Raw genomic sequence first — 20,406 nt, forward strand, 5'->3', positions numbered from 1 at the left:
AGTAAATTTTTTTTTCACTTTTCATCTTCTCTGAAAAAAAAAATGCTCATGTGTTACATTTCCTTCAGCTAAGTCGCCCAGGTATTTTTCATGCTTGAGAGAGATCATACTTCTAAAGTTTTTCCTTCTAAATTGTTCACAATTTTCATCAATACATCAAAAAGAAAAAGAAATGACTTGACAATAATCTAAAATCAGCACATAAAACTCATACATGCAATGTGATGAATTAGAAACAAAAAACTCTTTAGCTTTCTCAAAAATATCGACAACTTTAGGAGTTCAAGAACACAATTTCTCGCAACTATACTCTATGACTCATTTGTTGTCATAAACAGCAAAGCATGAAGCTTAATAAGAATACAAACCCACAATTTAATAAGAATACATCTATGGTAAACACTGTTAAAACAAAAATAATAAAATCTTAAAAATTTAGTGAGATAATTAGAATTAAATATTTGTCCTAAATTCTTTTATAAAATCACTAAATGAAACCAAAGAACTAAGAATTATTCATTCAAAGACAAAATTATATAATGATATTTGTACCTTATAAACATCTTTGTTGAGTTCTGATAATTTTGAAAAGTAAAGTATTTTTCACCAACCTCTCTTATATAAAATAATCAAAATTAGAAAAAACAACCATGGTTAGATTGAATTAAACTGGGTTTAGTGGTATGTTCTTTCATGATGTGGATATCAATTAAAGTAATAGTAATATAGACTTCAAAGATTAAAAAAAGTAATAAAATAATGATTTCATTAATTAGAGTATATCAAAGAATTGGTTCATGTACATAATTCACAAAAAAATTTGTGACTATCGCTTAAGGTCCTAACTTTAAAAAGATTTATTTAAACAATAACTTTCTATTAATAAATTTAGTCCTGTAAATAACCAATAGTTCATATTTGCAATTTGTAAACAATCATGTTACTTAAATAAAAATTTTTTCTTGGTCTAACATGAAAAAAACAGATCAATCAAGAATCTACGTGAACTATCGAATTAATCCCTCCTATCAACTTTGACTCTGAGTCTATTGTAACATTTCCTAAAGTCTTTAAAATTGACAAAAAATATCCATTGATGTAAAGATAGTATGACTTGCAACTAAACTCATCCCACTAATATGTCTAATGAATTACAATAGAAAATAAATGCTAGAACTCATAAATAAAATGCTAACTATTCCTACTTCTTTATAGATTTGGCCAACTAAAGATAAAATTCTATATTTTAAAATATATATTTTTAATTATAAACCTAATAAATTATTATAATTACTTAAATTTCTATTACTTTAACAAATAATTTGTATTTTATAGCAAAATTAAAAAAAATCTCTACAATTACTTTAACACATAGTTCATGACCCCGATCATGTTATTAATAAAATTGTATGCATAAAGGATCTAAAAAGCTTCCATTTATGTGCATCCTTTTTGAAAAATCTTAAAAGCTTCAAATAATAACTATTCTTATGATATCGGTCTTAATTAAAAACATTAATAAAAAAATCACATCTTAGCTCTACAATTAGTCACACTACACTGCTACTGAATCTTTTAATGCTTCAAATGAACATAAACACAAAGAAGGAATGAAAAAGGACAATTTCATCCAGAAAATTAATATTGAAAAGCTTGAAAAAAAATATTCAAAAGAACATGAAAACATTATTGTCAATCATGAGTTAGAGAATGCTTAAATGTGAAAGTTGTGATCATTATTCTGCTCATTTGGTTAGCTTTCTTGGCCGGTTAAATACTTAAATGTGAAAGTTCTGATCTAATGTTTCATTAAAACAAAACAATGAGCTTTAGCAACCAAATGAAATCTAATAACACCATAGCAAACTAATTTTATAACAATATAGTTCAACTAAGAGCATAACCACATCAATCATTGAAAGAAAATTAAACTTAGATTACAATATTTCAAGTTCAACTATTTTATAAGAATAACTCATCCATCAGAACATCAACCACATAAGATAAAGATCAAATAGGCAATATAAATGAACCTTGTGGTCTTTGAGGTCAATTTCAACTTTGATTTCCTAATAATTGATCCACGTATCTTTTAAGTCAAAATTATAGGTGAGCCAATAGAAAAATCCATCAAATAAAACAGCATCTAAACAAAGAAAAGGCTTTTCATAAGGGAGGGTAGGATTACCAACGTGATTGGTTGGTTCATCAAGCAAGAAAATAGTTGGGTTCATCAAGTAAGAGAATATTTGTTAAATCAATTATGAGGTAGTACAAATGAGTTGAATGCTAAAACACATGCAAGAGTGCCACCCATATTTAGAAGTGTTATGCATGACAAAAATGATGAACTATGCACATTTAGCATTCACATTTGTAGCCTCAGCAATAAAGTGCTGATTAAGCTACAGAATAAAAAGTAAAGTAAAATAAAATAAGAGCCTATATTTTGCTGCAAAAGAGCATATTTAATTTTTACTAAATTATTCTAGAAATGTATAAGCAAATCATTGATCTTTGAAATCTTAATTTGCATTCAAATAATGAACACCCAATTGATTTTCCTTGAAAAATGCAGCAAAAATTATCATAAAAAATTGAATAGTTCTATCATTATATAAAATTCAACCAAAAGAGCTTATACCTGATTAATTCTATATACTATCTCTTAATAAATAATTTTACCAAAACCATCTGTGCCTCTTGAGTTCTTCCTTTGATTTTCTGAAGCCTCATTTTCAACTTCCATAAGGTCGACTCACTCTAAAGAATGCAAAAACATTCATTAACAAAAGTAAAAATTTTTTTCCTAATTGCTTTTAGTAAAACCAAGAGAAACATATCTATTGTTTCTTTGTCTCTTCTTATTTAAGATTTATGAAAGGAAAAAAATTGATGATATTATGACACTTGGGACAAAGTACACAGATAAATTATCTGAGCAGAGATCCACCTCTTCTAAAGCATAATAGCGGCACAAAGCATAAGGATGATTGAATACAGTTCATCTCCAATTATATTTTCATCTAAAGATAACCAAGAAATACAATTAGTATTTAAAAGGATTAACAGATTAATGGAATTGATTGAAGTCCAATGAGCTACTTGATGCCACGTAAGTCTCCAAATATGAAAAAAAATGGTTATGTAATCTGCCAAATTTTTTTTTAACAGTTCAACAGTTAGGAAAAGAAAATATTAACATGCTTTAACTTGTCTAATTCACATTATATTCAGAGCATGAAAAGTATATCCAACTGAAATTGAAACCCAAGAATGCTCTTAATGTTTATCTAATCTACTGAACATATCAAACTCATTTAGCTTTGCCATCACATTTGTCTTTGGTTGTAACTTTTCCAAATTCGACAGCATTGACACTATCACATGGACCAACCTATGGATAGAAGAAACTTCTTATTTAACACAACTATCCAATCTATCAATTACTTGGAAAATGCATCTCTTCTAAGCTCAAAGTGTGACTAATAATTAATCGTTATTGTTATAGATTTTTAGTTCTACCCTTTTCTTCTTCCTTATTTCTCAGTCAAATCCTATAGACAGATTTAAAAATGAATCAGAGATTAAAGAATAAAGATAGAAAAGTCACCTTTAAGATTGTGTCAATAGTGTAAACCCTTGCCAGATAATACAACATAAAATAGTCTTGTCATTAAACTTCAGCACAAATACACCTTTGATCTTAGCTTTAAGTCGAGGGTGAATCCCTGGAGGTGAAATCAATTAGATAGATCTTGGCTTTAAGTCCTTCCATAAACCACCAAATTCAGATAATAGCAAAAATCAAAGTTTACCTATATATTCATTATTCTATTCTCTAATCTGATAGGTGTAGCCAAACTTGTCATATACATCTCTTTCTCTCTCTGTAAATTGACATGAACTATTTCACATTAAATAATGAGCTACAGAATCATTAAAGCAAGTTAGAAAATTATATTGGTATTTCAACCCAAATATAGGATAGACAGACATTTGCATCTAACCTGATTTGGGACATTTGTATCTCAAGTTGTTCCATCTCATCATTATTCCATCCACTTTGGTCTTCCTCAATTGTTCTTTCCTCTCCGTCCTCTTCCTCTTCTCCTTGTTCTTTCTCATCCTCCTCACCATAATCATTGACATCAAAATCATCTTTTGCATGCTCCATCTGCATCACAAAAACAACAATCAATCACAAATAGAAAATAATAAACCACTATACTTGTAAAATATTTTAGAAATCTTGCATCACCAATACTTACCTCGTCAAGCTCCATATCACAGTAGTCATCCGAAACATTGTCACTTTTTCACATCTTCATAGATGTCTTTGCAGATAATCCCATTGTCAAGCCTAACTTTCAAAAAAATAAAAAGAAAACTTTTCCATCAAATTTAGAATAAAGTTAAACCTCGGTTAGGAAACTAACATTCCAGAGGGAGTAAATGAGTAAGCAAACAGGTAAAGTAGCCCTTAATCCATGTGAAACCTTAGCACTAAAAGTAACACCAAGAAGCAAGTAATCAAAGAAGCTCTATCTCTATTCGTCTTGGCAACTACAAATAGTTCAAGTCGCACAGTCAATGTTCCACTTGCTGCTCATAAAAGATGAAGTTTTCTATGCTCTAAATTGTTTTAGAATTCAAATTCATTAACATGAAACCGAAAAAAAATAACAAAGAACAAATTGGAATAGGGGGTGATATATTTGACAACAACACTGTACATTAATTTCCAAAGCAAAGAACAAACCTTCAGTTAAAAAATTTATAAATGGTTATGGGTTTACCATTTTCCCCATTACAGTATCTTATTTTTTTCATCCTAAACCACAAATGCCAACATGCATTGGAGTAATAATTAAAATAACACTAAAAGGCACCTCTTTAGTCCTAATTTGTGGGTGGAATAATAATCAAAATGATGGAAATCAAGCAAATGTCAAAGACGACCAGATAACCATTTCAAAAGTTTTCAATGATTTTGCAACTATCATGTTCGTGCATCACAGGTGCTACACTCAGAACACTCTAGTACACATTATTGTTTCCTTTCCTTTCTTTGTTGCTGCATTTGGATCTTCTCATGCTATTCTCTTTCCATGTTGTTGGTCATGTTTCAACTTTTGCCATTAAAATTGAATGTTTATCTTTTAATGGTAAAGATTGCAACACAACTTAAAACATCAGAAGATCCGAATCCTTTTGCATCTCCTTAACATACAGAAAGCATAATTTCTTAAGGAAGAGACAATACTATCTCCTCTTAAAGAATTTGGCTCTGATCTACTAATACAAAACATGAGTGTTGTCTCTCATATGCTTCATGCAGCAGATCACCAAGAGAGTTTTTTTTCAAACGATAAAAATAAAAAACAAAAAACAAAAAATAAATTAATTTAAATTTTGATACCAGAGCATAACTGCAGATGTAAGGGAGAGACGAACGAATCCCCAGAGATTCTCAAAGGCCTATATTGAGAACCCACTCCACGCGTCCCTGTTTGTGCCGCTCAGGATGTACACAATCTGTGGCACCACTATGAACCACCACGACCGTCTCCCACCCCAGCCACAGCAGATAACAGCTTCTCATGCTTTTCATTGTACACCTGAGGCTTCGCACCATCCTCGATTCCAAGCTTCCAGTGATCTCCAAAGTCAGATTTCTTCGTAGGAGTCTCAGAGTACAGATCCTATATTAGATTTTTATGCAACAATGAGATATAGGTACAGCTTCTCCTTGACCCATGTTTGGCTACATAGCATGAATAGAGTCACCAATCAAGGTCACACGAAGATAAAGGGCGGAGCAAGATGTTGAGCTTGTAGGTGCCGAGTGAAATGGCGGAGCAAGAATTGGAGTATCAAGGGGTTTAGGGTTTGTTTTGAAGTGGAAGCTACGTTTTGGGGAGTTGAAATCTGGTGAGACTTGAGAGTAAAGAGGAGAAAGGGAATGAATTTGAAATGGTGGAGATATCTCGTCCTAAAATAGCCTCTTCTTCAGTTGCAAGTAGCAAATCTCCCTCATAAAAGATGATCTTCGCGATGATGAAGATCCCTGAAGTTTTGTTTTCTTTGCTTTTGTTGCTTCTTAATGTTCAATCACCAAAAGTAAAAGGGAAGAGAGGGAATTTGAATTTGAGATGGATTTGCGCGGAAAAATTCCCGCTTCAAGGCATACTGGAGGAAACACTGTTCTTCGCCTGCCACCTGTCGTTACCACGGATGATGCTAAATTGGAGGGAATACTGTTCTTTGCTTCGGGGACTGAACTGCATGAGTATTATATATTAAATAGATTGTAGCAGAAATATATTTCTATAAATATATAATGGGAATATGAAAATGTTAGTATACAAATTTTCTTTTCAAAATATTTTCGGCATGTATAGTATGAGTTCTGTGAGATAAATTAAGAACTATTAATATATGTTAATTAGTCTAATTATAAGAACAATATCTAAGAGATAAAAGAAAATTTTGTAAATATAGATAAATTATTTGTTCAGAAGATACATCAAAAATTGGAGAAAATAATGGTTAACCATCATAAAAAACTACTATTTACAAATTGTATTAAAGCCTCTTGTTAATCAAATTAAATCAAATAAATATTATTTTATTATTATTTATTTTAGGACTTATTTTATGTTTGTTTTATTTTCTTTTGTTTTCATTATTTTAGGTCCAATTATAATTTAACCATTTTATTTTAGTAAACTTATCTATTAAGATTTCGGAAGAAGTATAAAAATTTTTAAGTTTTGTAGCCACTTTTTTTCAATTTTTTATGAATAATTTTTTTTTGAAAAACTTAAATATGAATAGGAGAAATAGAGTAATTTCTTTAACTGTTATATCAAAAAATTAAATTAAAGTAAATAAATCTCTTTCTTTAAGTTTTCATCTTATCCTAAATTTCGTTCTATATCGTTTGATATCAAATTTCAGATATTAAATTAATCTTTATTAATCTATATTTATTATTTTTTTATCCTAATAAAAAAATTCTTATTCATTAAGTTTGTATAGTTGTTATTTGTTTTTTTGTTTGTGTTCTTAAATATTAAAAAAAAAAACAAACCCGCGATACGGTCGTTCATTGTTCTTGTTAGTGTCTTCCTTTGTTTCTTAGATAGCGTTTATTTTAAGATATTGGAACGAAGATTGGAATTCAATATCATGTTTGTTAGTCCAAAAAAATTGGTACTAAAATTTCAATTTTTATCTCCAAAATTTTAGTATTTCAGTACTTTCAAAAGATAAAGACACAAAAAATTGAAATTTTTTAAAACAGAAACTAAAACTTTAATAATATTTTTTACTTAAAATATCCTATTTCAATTAATTAATTTTAATTTTACCCTTTATGTAAATTAAATTAGAACTTCATTTTTATTTCAATCTCTGTCTTCATATTACATTAAATACAATACTAAAATTTATTTCTATTTCTCGATCTCTGTCTCTTTTTCAAACACTACCTTATTTTTCTCCCTTCTCGTATCACCTGCGTCGTTCTCTTAATTTTTGTTAGTTTCTGTTATTGTTTATTGTTTTCTTATTGCTTGTCCTTGTTGTTGTAGTAGCGTTAGGTTTCACTGAAAATTAAAAAAAAAAGGTATTCAATAAACCAAAAAAAAATACAGTAGATAAAAAAAAAAAACAAAAAGAGAGTCGTGTTATAAAAAAAAAACAATCTTTAAAAAATATTATTATTATTATTATTATTATTATTATTATTATTATTATTATTATTATTATTATTATCTTTTTTATTTTATTTCTTTGTATTCTATGTCTTTTACTTTTTATTTGAGTTTTTTTTTATTATTGCATAATATTTTTTCTATTTTTTAATTTTATTTAATTTCTCAAATGCAATAGGCAAAGAGATTTAAGAGTGATAAAAAATAGGGATAAGTATTGTTTTGGTCCCTTACATTGAGGGTTGGAATCGACCCCGTCCCTGATCTAATTTTCGATTTAGAATCGTCCTTAACGTTTTTTTCGTATTAAAATTATCCTTTTTAATAAATTTTTTAATTTTATTCCTAAACTACCCTTACTTTAATAAAAATTATAAAATTAAAAAAAAAACACGCGTGGGGGGAGGGGAGATGGGGCGGGGGTGGGGTGGGGGGAGGGGAGGGGGAGGCGGGAAGGGGAGATGGGACGGGGTGGGGGTGGGGTTGGTGGTGGGCGGAGGGGAGGGGGAGGCGGGAAGGGGAGACCGGGGGAGGGGGAGCGGGGAAGGGGAGACGGGGCGGGGGTGGGGTTGGTGGTGGAGGGGAGGGAAAAGGGGAAAGGGGAGGGTATTTTTGTCCAAAAAAATAAAAGGACAATTTTAATATGAAAAAAAACGTTAAGTACGATTCTAAATCGAAAATTAGATCAGGAACGGGTTTGATTCCGACCCTCAACGTGAGGGACCAAAACAATACTTATCCCTAAAAAATAAGAGTTGTGAGTTTAATAAAAAGTCAAAGTCGATTTTAAAAGTAAACACGAGTATCCATCATCGAGTGAAACACATGAGAGAGTAATTGTGAGGTTTTTTCTATAACAATTTTGCAGGTTTATTGCTATGACAACCCATTCAAAAGATACTTTAGTTGATATGGGAATGATGCAAAGAGTCATTTAACACTTAAATAATTGCTAGAATGAATTGAAGGAACGGAGATAGAAGGTGATACAGATATTGTCTAAGAGTACTAAACATGAAACTTTCAAGAATCGGCATAAGCCTTAGCCCTCAAGTACATTTTGATGATGACTCTGATAGAACTACAATACCTCGACACAAAAGTCAAGATAGCAATATAAATGTTATTAAGATGTAAATACCACCATTTAAAGGGAGAAACAATTCTGAAGTTTATTTGGAGTGAGAACATAAGGTGGAAAGAATTTTTATTTGTCATAATTACTCAGTGACAAAGAAGGTTTGCTTGGTAGTAGATGCGTTTTTTTTATTATACCTTATTTTGGTGGGATGAACTAATGAAGACAAGACTGCAGAATGTCAATCATCCTATAGAGACTTGGAATCATATGAAGCGCCTCATGAAGAAGAGATTTGTGCCTTCGTACTACTACAGGAAAGTACATCAAAAGTTACATCGTTGATTCAAGGCTCTAAATCTATTGAAGACTACCATAAAAAATGGAGATGCTTATGATCACTACCAACATAAAAGAAAATACCGAAATTACTATGACACGATTTATAGGTGGTTTGAATAGAACTATTGTAGATTTGGTGAAGTTACATACTTACATCATTATGTGGAGATGGGGGATTTGGCCAATATGGCAATTAAGGTGGAGAGGCAACAATAAAGACGAGCACCTAAGGGATTGTCTCATGCTAATCCAAAGTGGATTCATACTAAGTCTCGTAGTGATAACACAATAAAGACTAAGGTGCCGACTCCAAGGAGAAGTTGTTTGATACTACAAAGAAAAAAGGTAATTCTAACTGTTCTTCTTCTTCTACTACCTCTAGGCAGAGATATTAAATGTTTCAAGTGTCATGGTTTAGGTCATTATGCTAGTGATTGCCCAAACATGAGGATGATGGTTATTAGAGGAGATGATATGGTGTATGATTTTGATCAAAATGATACTTCTGATCATGATAGTATGCTACCTTTGGAAGATTGTTCTGATGGTAATGTTGAGTATGTAGTCCATGGTAAATCTATTGTTGTTAGACGTGCTTTGAATTTGCAAATGAGAGAAGATAGCCTAGAGTAACGCTAAAGTCTTTTTCACACTAGATGCTTACTGGGTGAAAAGATGTGTAGTCTGATTATTGATGGAGGGAGTTAAACTAATGTAGCTAGTACACTTATGGTGAAAAAATTGGGTTTGACATGTGTTGGACATCCTAAACCATATACATTACAGTGGTTGAATGACAGTGACAAGATCAAGGTTGACAAGCAGGTGACAATTGCATTTTCTGTTGAAAAGTATGTTACTAAAGCATTGTGTGCTGTGATGCCAATTCAAGCTTGTCATTTATTATTGAGGAGACCTTGTCAATTCGACCGTCGAACATTTCTGATGGTTACACGAATTGATTCTCTTTTGATTTTAATATGCGATCACTCTTACTCTATTATCACATAAAAAGTTTTACCTTGACCAATTGAAGTTTCAACGGAATACCAAGAAAAAATGGAATGTGAGGTTAAAGAAAAATCTAAGAGAAAAGAAGCTATAAGAGAAAAAAAATAGCAAAAGGCCCAAAGGTGAGTGAAAATAAAGAAAAGATTGCATGTCATGAGAATAATATGAATACAGAAAAAAATGAGAGTTGAGAGAAATTGTGTTTATTTACAAAAGAGAGAGAGATTTAAAGAGTCCTTTAGTAGGCAAGAGAGTTATGATTATGGTTCGTTTTCGAAGAACTTTATTATCTGACACTGACCTTAATTCAAATTTTTCAAATAATGACAGTCTCTTTATTGCAAGAATTTACAGATGTCTTTTCTATTGACATGCCAAGCGATTTGCTTCCATTATGAGGGATTGAGCACCAAATTGATTTTATTCATGTAGTTAGCATTTTTGATAGATCAGTATATAGGAGTAACCCTGAGGAGATAAAGAATTTTCGAAGACAAGTGGAGGAGATCATGAGTTCATGTGTTTTACCAATTTTAAAAGAAAGATGGTACTTGGTGGATGCATGTGAATTGTCGTGCAATTAATAAGATTATGGTAAAGTATCATTATCTTATCCCTAGGTTAGATGACATGCTTGATGAATTATATGATGCATGCATATTCATTAAAATTGATTTAAAAAATAGGTATCATCAAATTAGAATGACACTGAGGATGAATGGAAGACTTTATTTAAAACAAAACATGAGTTATATGAGTGGTTAGTATTTTTTATGCGTCTAATGAATGGATCTAGTATTTTTATGCGTCTTTATGCGTCTAATGAATGGATCTAGTATTTTTATGCGTCTAATGAATCATGCTTTGCGAGATTTTTTTGGTAATTTTGTTTTTGTTTATTTCGATGATATTCTTATTTATAGTACTTATTTGGATGACCAATTGTCACATATTTTAACTGTTTTGGAAGTGCTTCGAAAAGAGCACACACACACACACACACACACACAATTGAGATTGACGAGGAAAAAGTGAAGCTATTCAAGAATGGCCAACACTTAAAAATGCTTCTGAGGTAAGAAGTTTTCATGGTTTGGCTCATTTTTACAGGAAGTTTATGAAAATATTTTCTATGATTGCTGCGCCTCTAATAGAGATTATAAAAAAAGATGTTGGGTTTAAATAGGAAAAGGCACAAAAAATTGTGTAATATTTTGCCCAATGATCTCATACCTCTTTAATAGTTTCAAAATGCTCAAAGTGTAAATGATTGCGTGGAGTAGAGGTGTTGGAAACCAAGTGATAATTTGGTGATTTTTACTATCTCAATATTCTAATTTATTCGCAAAATCCTTCTCAACATCCTCCTTGGATTTGGAAGTCCCATTTTTTGATTTTTTAGTCACATTTGGCTTAATAGGACAAACAACATCATCAATCATATAGCGCCATAGTTTGCGCCCTTTGAGAAATCCTCTCATAACTTTAACCCAATGAGCATAGTTAGAGTCATTGAGGATAACAAGAATAGGTTGAAAAATATCTGATTTTTCTATAATAGTAGATACAAAGATAAAAGAGAGAAAAGAAAACTACAATATCAGAGTAAAAATTGAGAAAATGGAGGTCAAAATCAGAAAGAGCTCATCAAAAAACCTTAAGATGGGTCTCATTATGTGCAACATCAGCATATGGATGACACGCGGCGACGTTTGCCGAAGGGAGAAGACACGTCAGCGCTAGCATGTAACGTGGGCAAGCAAAACGGATCGGGCCGGGAGAGACGCGGGTCAGTGTGAGGCACCATTTCTTGACATGTGTGACGTTTCTGGGCTATTGATCCTGGGCGTTGATCCAATGGTGCTGGAAGCGTCTGAAAGGAGGAAGATAAGCAAATGGATAGCGACCTTGAGGTAGCACGTCCAATGGTTTTCGATGACAAGTCTGGACTCGTTGAGTTCGTAACAACAAGATGAAGACGGTGGTAAGAGGGTGACGAACCAAAGAATCGAGAAAGGATCGAAAAAATGGACAAAAACACTGCCGGAAGAAGAAAAAACAAAGGGCTCTGAACTAATTTTCATGGAAAAAAAAAGAACCTATGCTCTTGATATCATGTTAGAAATAAGAGAGCAATATCAAGAAAGTGTTGTGTATTATTGAGTGTGATGAAATGATACAATATATAAGGGTATATATAAATGCTAAGAAGAATCAAAGTAATAAAAATATAATATCCTACAATAAATATACGAATATGCTAAATAATTATAATTAATGTTAATTGATCTAATTGATCTTAAATATACTCTAATATCAAATCAAACACAATTCAAATACAAATTCAACATAATAACATACAAATAAAATTTTTAACATACAAATTAAAATAAAATGAATTAAGTACATAACTTATATATGTAAAGGCATTTAAATAAATTCTCTTTCATGGTAATTTTGTTGGTCTTCATGGGACAGGTAATCTCCGCCTCCATCCTATTTATTTACAGGGGTAGATCCCAATCCTAGTGAAAATTTTGTGGGTTTCCGTTAGCCTCCGATCATAATTACCTTATAGATATTCCCGGGTTTAATTGTCATCCTTAATTTTATATTTGGTAAATAATTTTTTTTGTATATTTGTGTTTATAATTTTTAAAAGATAAAAGTGCTTTAAAAAATGTTTGAAGTGAAACTTTTTAAAAATAGTTTATACTTATTAAAATTAAAAAATTTAATATAACTTTATATATTAATTAATTTTTAAATTAATTCTTACATTTATATTTATTATAATACTTTAAATTTTAAAAACTATTTTATCAAAAATACTTTCAGTTTGCTAATTTGATGATTATCTTAAAATTCTGTTTAAGCAATTGTTTTTAACCAGGGGAAGTTGAATAATAACCATGCTATTAGTGTGACATTGGTTTTAGCATAGGATTTAAATTGATTAATTCAACATTGGGGGTTTACAATTTCAGAGATAGAAGAAAAATAAATAATTATAGAGCAATTAGAGAAAGGAAATAATAGCATCTTACAATACAACTAACTAGTTAGAGTTAGTTGTTGCCTTCTTTGAGTAGGATCAATTCATAATTTGAGATTTTAGTATGTGGAAAAAGGTTTAGTTTGAGTGCAGTTGATGCGTCTTTTGTTGCAGATTATTGCATGAACGTTTTCTATATGTGGTCTGTGGATATCAAGATATGGAACCACATAAGAAGTGAAAAAAAATCTTATCAACTTATGGTCGATTTGATCCTAAGTGATGCTTTGGATAAATAAACACTAACGATTCTAACTAATAAGGAAAAATTTGACACAACCAGAGCCTAAGACTAAATTGTGAATTCAGTGGAATTTCTTTTACAAAGTGTTTGGAAACTCTCTGAATTCAATTTTTTTTTATCCAAAACCAATTTCCATTCAAATAAATCTAATTTAAAAATCTATTTTACTGACATGTTATTTAAATAATAAAATATATAAAATGTTATTATAATCTAATTATTTTTTTATTTTTTTCACTCACTTTTTCTCACACAGTACTCTCTCTAAGTCTCTATACCTCCCAAGTCTCACCTCTCCTTCTTCACCTTCTTCCTCTTCGATGCCGCGATGCTGCAGCTATCAACCTGGCTTCTCTTTTTTAAATAAATTCAACCCTTTTTACATATGAGTTCTATTTATTTGCAATTTTAACAATTATAAAATTATAATTATATCACCACCAAACTATTATGTTAACTGCTTCTTCTTCAAATGTCTAGTAAGTAGTAATTACTTTTGTCAAACGTATACGATCAAGTCACTATGTTTGAGTGATCTTTCACGACCGTCCACGTAAATCAAGACTTAAAACCAAAATTTATAGCCAACATAATTGCTGACAATCTTCATAAGTTTTCAATCTTGATTTATGGTCGAATCAACTAAGCATGTTCATGATTCAGCCTTTTTTCTTATCTGTTGAAAAATACTTCCATTCTAATAATTTGAAATTCAACAAAATTGTTTGTGTTTATACTTTATATATAGAATAAATGACCATTTGTACCTATGAGAGATGAAAACGCTGACATTTGTACCCATGAAAGCTCGAAACTAATCTTGTACCCATGATAGATGTTGTCTGTGTGACAAAAATGCCCTGGCTTGGATCTGAGCTTGGTTCGTGGGTTTCCGAACCTACGTGGCACTCCCAAACCCTCCCGAATCTAAGCCAACCATTCACCATCATCATCTTCATCTTCTTCACCATCACCATCACCATAACCTCCATAACCTCCATCACCATCACCTCAGTACCACCACAGCCACCTCCCTTCACCACAACCTCCGGCAACAACCCACACCGCCGTTCCCCTTTCTCTTCTTCTTCCCCTCTTCTCACCTCCGCTGAGCCCAGAAACCATAGCGCCAGCTCCTCCTCTCCATCAAAACAGCAAAATTTTCAAATACCAGCATGAATAAAAACAAACCTAAATCCACTAACATGCATTTCTAACTAACCAAATTAAGCAAAATGAACTAAAAGCAAAGAAACAGAACTCAGGAAAAAACGCAGGGGATGGAAGACACAGGGAAAAATGGAGGTTCTGTTGCTGCTTATGGTGTTTTTCTCGCCATGTTGAATTTGTGCGAGGGTACGAGGTCGCTTGAGTATGGGAAAAAGGTTCATGAGTTCTTGAGAAGATCGAGGTTTCGAGGGGAGGTTGAATTGAACAATAGGTTGATTGGAATGTATGGAAAATGTGGTAACATGAATATTGCACGCAATGTATTTGATCGAATGCCAGAGAGAAACATGAGTTCTTGGCACTTGATGATCATTGGATACACTGAAAATGGAGCTGGTGATGATGCTTTGTTGGTTTTTCAGGAGATGAAGGAGGAAGGGACACGGCCTGAGAGTGAAACTTTTGCATTGGTTTTGGCTGCGTGTGCAAGGGAAGAAGCTGTAGAGGAAGGATTATTGCACTTTGAATCAATGAAGGAGTATGGAATTGTTCCCACCATGGAGCATTACATGGAGGTCATTAACATTCTGGGTAATGCCGGTCAGTTGAATGAAGTTGAGGAGTTCATTGAGAGTAAGCCATTTCAGCCTGAAGATGACATTTGGGAGGCTCTTCGAAATTTTGCTAGGATTCATGGAGATATGGATCTTGAGGATCGTGCGGAGGAGTTGTTGGCATGTCTAAATCCTTCAAAGGCCATTGCTGATAAGCTTCCAACACCTCCAAGGAAGAAATAGTCTGCAATTAATATGTTAGAGGAGAAGAATAGAGTGGCCGAGAATCGGTGTGCCATTCCGTATAAAGAGGCTGATGAGAAATTGAAGGGTTTGAGTGGCCAGAGGAGGAGCTGGCGCTGTGGTTTCTGGGCTCAGCGGAGGTGAGAAGAGGGGAAGAAGAAGAGAAAGGGGCGCGGCGGTATGGGTTGTCGCCAGAGGTTGTGGTGAAGGGAGGTGGCTGTGGCGGTGCTGAGGTGATGGTGATGGAGGTTATGGTGGCTAGGAAGAGACAGTGATGGATGGGGATGATGGTGAAGAAGATGAAGATGATGATAGTGAATGGTTGGCTCAGATTGGAGGGGGGTTTGGGAGTGCCACGTAGGTTCGGAAACCCACGAACCAAGCTCAAATCCAAGCCAGGGCATTTTTGTCACACGGACAGTATCTATCATGGGTACAAGATTAGTTTCGAGTTTTCATGGGTACAAATGTCAGCGTTTTCATCTCTCATGGGTACAAATGGTCATTTATTCTTTTATATATATATATATATATATAATGGAATATGAGTTATTTGGTGTCTAATTTATTTTTTTAATATTTTTTATTTTATAATTTATAAAATAAAATATTTTATTATTTATTGGATAATTTCAATTTTAGTATTATATTTTGTAAAATATTAGATTAATAGACCCGTCAATGTTAATACACTAGTTGAAGAAAATGAGAGGTAAACAAATTTTAATTAAAGAAAATTTTAATAAAAAATATAACCTTTTTAATTATTTCATATAATTTAATGAATAAGTATATTTATTATTTAAATACAATATTATGTTAATAAAAAAAATTATCTACTATAAAATTTAAATTCATTTGATAAATATTTTAAACAATAAAATTTAATTTTGTAATTTTATTAATTTATTTTAAATATTAAAATTTAATTTAATTTTGATTGAAATTCTATTTCTAATGGAATTTAATTCAATTCTATAAAATTAAAAGTTTTTAATCAGACTTGTTCGAGTTAGCAATTGACTTGAACATAATGTATTAGAATGGAACCTTAAACATGGTAAAAAGAAAAAAAACTAGTGTTTTAGGTATAACAATGTTCTTTTGTTCATATTGTACCTTCAGAAACTTCGTCATGTAGTCGTATAACGACCCGTATTTTTAAAAAAATTAAATATAAATAAATTTATCATAATTAATTTAAACTCTAATCATCATAAATCAATTTAATTATTCTTAATAAATTAATTTTTAAAAATAAAAAAACTTCAATTAATAAAATAAATTATAATATATTTATATTTAAATTTTTAAAAATTTATTATATTATGATTTATATATAACTTTTTTATTATAACAAGATATTTCAAGAAAAAATAAAATTATTATTATTATTATTATTATTATTATTATTATTATTATTATTATTATTATTATTATTATTATTATTATTATTATTATTATTACCTTCTTTGATTAAAATAAAGTTTAGTTAATATTATTATTTAGTTTAAAATCTGTCAGAATGAGTAAATATTGTAAGGTCCCACATTAGTTGGGGAGAGGAACGAAGCATGTCTTATAAGGGTGTGGATACCTCTCTCTAGCATGATACGTTTTGACGAGTGAGTGTGGGGGGCTTTGACTATCATCCCTATCGTCAAAGGCAAAACTGTGAGGCCTTGTGCGCCAAAGCGAACAATATCGTGCTAGCGGGTGGTCTGGGCTATTACAGATGGTATCAGAGCCGGAACCCGAATCGATGTGCCAATGAGGGCGCTGGGCTCCCTTAGGGGGTGGATTGTAAGGTCCCACATTGGTTGGGGAGCGGAACGAAGCATGCCTTATAAGGATGTGGATACTTCTCCCTAGCATGATGCGTTTTGACAAGCGAGTGTGGGGGGTTTCGACTATCATCCCTATCATTAAAGGCAAAACCGTGAGGCCTTGTGTGCCAAAGCGGACAATATTGTGCTAGCGGGTGGTCTGGGCTGTTACAAATATCAGTACCTTTTAGTGAATTTAGCTTTGCTAATGTTTCACCGTATATCTTTTATCATTATGTTATTAATGTCATTTATATTAGTAACTCATATATATATATATATATATATATATATATATATATATATATATATATATATATATATATATATATATATATATATATATATATATATTATTACTTGTGTTTTAATATATCCGTTTAAGATATTTATAACTTAAATTGCTGACTCAACAACTTAAACGAGTGACACGTGGCCTTAATGACACTTGCCCTTTTACTAATATCATCATACAATCTTCTTCTTCCTTTCTTTTCTTTTCTTTTCAACGAAACCAAGAAAGAGCAAAACGGAGGGAGCTATGCGTGAGAGAGAACGAGAAGCCATGGAAGTTATAACCTTCGGCGTTTGATTTTTTGAGCTCCGTAACTCCAATAAAAAATCTAATCCGATTAAAGTGTTTGTATCTTTCTCCTCTTCACGTTTACGTCACTTTTATTCAGGAGAAGTTGCGGGAGGGAGCCGCTGAACCTTCCATAGCCGCAGCTGTGAGGAGCATCGTCGTCAAGCTGCCACAAAAAGAGTTAGACGAGATAGAGAGAGAGGACGTGATGGAGAAGAAGGGAAGGTGTGGTGGTTTCTTTCACCGCCGTTGCCGCCACCGAAACCGTCAGGAGCTGTCGCCGTTTTTGTTTGAGGCTAACCAAAAGAGTGGAGGTGACGGTGGCGCTTGTAACACCACAATTAGCCTAAACTTTACCTTGCATCATAAAGCAAAGATTAATCAAGGATTACGACAGTTCTAAGCTCATACATATGATATATAGAAGGAATAATATTATCTAGAAGCCTGATGAAGGATATAACTCAAAAACAGGATTTGAAAAGCGCAAAACGTACTAGCAAAACTACTAACTTAAGGCACAAAGAATATGTACGGCATAACAAAATATCATCGAATAATAGTATAATATCATAAGACACTAGCCACGGTTTGCGAAGTTTAACACGACTAGCCATATACAGACAATACATGAACCCAGATAGTAAAAACAGCTTATACAAATTTTGTTCTCTCAAATATAAGCCTCTAGGCGAAACAAAATACAAAAGTGAGAGACATAATTCAAAATAAATCCAAAGACCCAAAAGGAGTATTCAGATCCTCTGCTTCTGTCACCAACCAGACAACTCACCATGGTGGGTTATGACCTGCATATGAAAACAACAACAGAAATATGGTATGAGAACCGGAGGTTCTCAGTATGGTAACAGTGCCCAATGATGTAGGATATAAGACCCCAGGACGCCAAAGGCAATCCTAGACTCCATATTCATCACAAGAATTCAAGCTTAAAGCATTCTAAACCAAATAAGCATAACAGGTAAAACCTTAACAAAACTTAAAACCATAGTACTATAAAAGGGTAATCTATCTTAGGGGATTTCTAATCTAATCAAACACCGCTGTCCCACAGCCTTCACCAACCGATCCTCCATGCGATCCCATCGCCACCGCCTTCCGAACCTTCTCAATCCCAGTAGAAGACACAAATATATACAATACAAGTAAAACACAGATAGAAGCATATATAGCAATTAATTCAAATAGCAATTAGGCATGTTATACAGATAGAAAAATAATATCAAGTCGGCAAAGCATACAAACAGATATAAAATGCACATGATGAATGCCTGCCCTACTGGCTGTGATATCACATTGTCGATTCAACTGCCAACCCGACACATCTCCATGGAGATGTTGCCCTTCGGATTCATGGTGTGGGAACCCCCAAGATATAGTGCTCGGATCACTATCCAGGGTTTTGCGCCTATACGCTCTGATGATCCGAAGGGATGCGAGCGGGATCTATTGCCACCGACCTCACATCTAAGCGCAAGCGAGACGAACCACCGCCTTACGCCGCCGCCGCTACCTCGATAGGCAGGATCCAACCGCCGTCCCTGCCGAGCGCATAGCATCTCATAATCTCAGTAAAAACAATATATCAGTGGTTTTCAGAAAACATTTTCAGTATACATGGATTCATCCTCTCAATTCGAGTCCCCGACTCATCTCAACCACTGTCCATTCATATCTCAGTTTCTACACATCAACAGTTCATCATTCCTCAGCACACCAGAAACCTAGGCCTTTGTTTTCTAAGTTTTTCCAAATAATATCATCTAATATCCCTACATTCTTTCCAAATGTTTTAAAAGTCCAAAACTAGGCCCAAGAGTCTAAGAATAGTGTTAAGGAAGCTTACAACCTCGTTGGGAAGGTAGAATAGTTAAAAACAAATAAAATTTTGAGAAACAGGGCGTGTGCGGCTGCATAGGGATGTGCGCGCACACGCTCCAGAGTGTTTTAAAATGTGTGCGTACGCACAGGGGTGTACATACGTACAGGTGTCAAATCTTACAAAATCTGTTCACTCGCATCACCTGTGCCAGCGCCCCCAACAAACTGGCCTCCCCAACGTGTGCGTGTGCACAGGTCTGTGCATACGCATAGGTTACAATTTCCCATTGGTGTGCGCACGCAAGCTGTGCCAGTGCCGCAAGCAGATTACCTGCGTCTGCGTCTGCAGATGCACAGGTCTGTGCGTGCGCACAGGTCACAATTTTCGCAGAGTATACATGCACACAAGGTTGTGCGTGCGCACACATCAGAAAACATAAAATTTTATAACTTTGCAGATTTTATATTTTCAACACCATTTTTGAATGATCATAACTTCCATTACAAAATTCCAAATTTTACAAACTTTTTATTGATTGAAAGGGTTTTCAAAGATCTTTAATTCTAAATAAATTTCAATCAATTTTTAAAACCAAGGCAAAAGTTATGATCAGACAAAGTTCACTAAAATTCAACTTTTACGCAAAATTACAATTTCCTCAATTTCTTTATAAATCACAACCAAAACCAAACTAAACCATTCCAAACACCAATTCTCATCAAAATTAACACTCTAT

The 20,406-nt window shown here is 32.8% G+C and overlaps 1 pseudogene; it reads left to right on the top strand.

The window, feature by feature from the left end:
- The first annotated feature begins 14,731 nt into the window (after nucleotides 1-14,731).
- On the top strand, nucleotides 14,732-15,562 carry LOC112701229 (pentatricopeptide repeat-containing protein At2g15690, mitochondrial-like; annotated as a pseudogene).
- Nucleotides 15,563-20,406: the final 4,844 nt, after the last annotated feature.

Source organism: Arachis hypogaea, chromosome 7 (genome assembly GCF_003086295.3).
Source record: "Arachis hypogaea cultivar Tifrunner chromosome 7, arahy.Tifrunner.gnm2.J5K5, whole genome shotgun sequence".
NCBI lineage: Eukaryota > Viridiplantae > Streptophyta > Magnoliopsida > Fabales > Fabaceae > Arachis > Arachis hypogaea.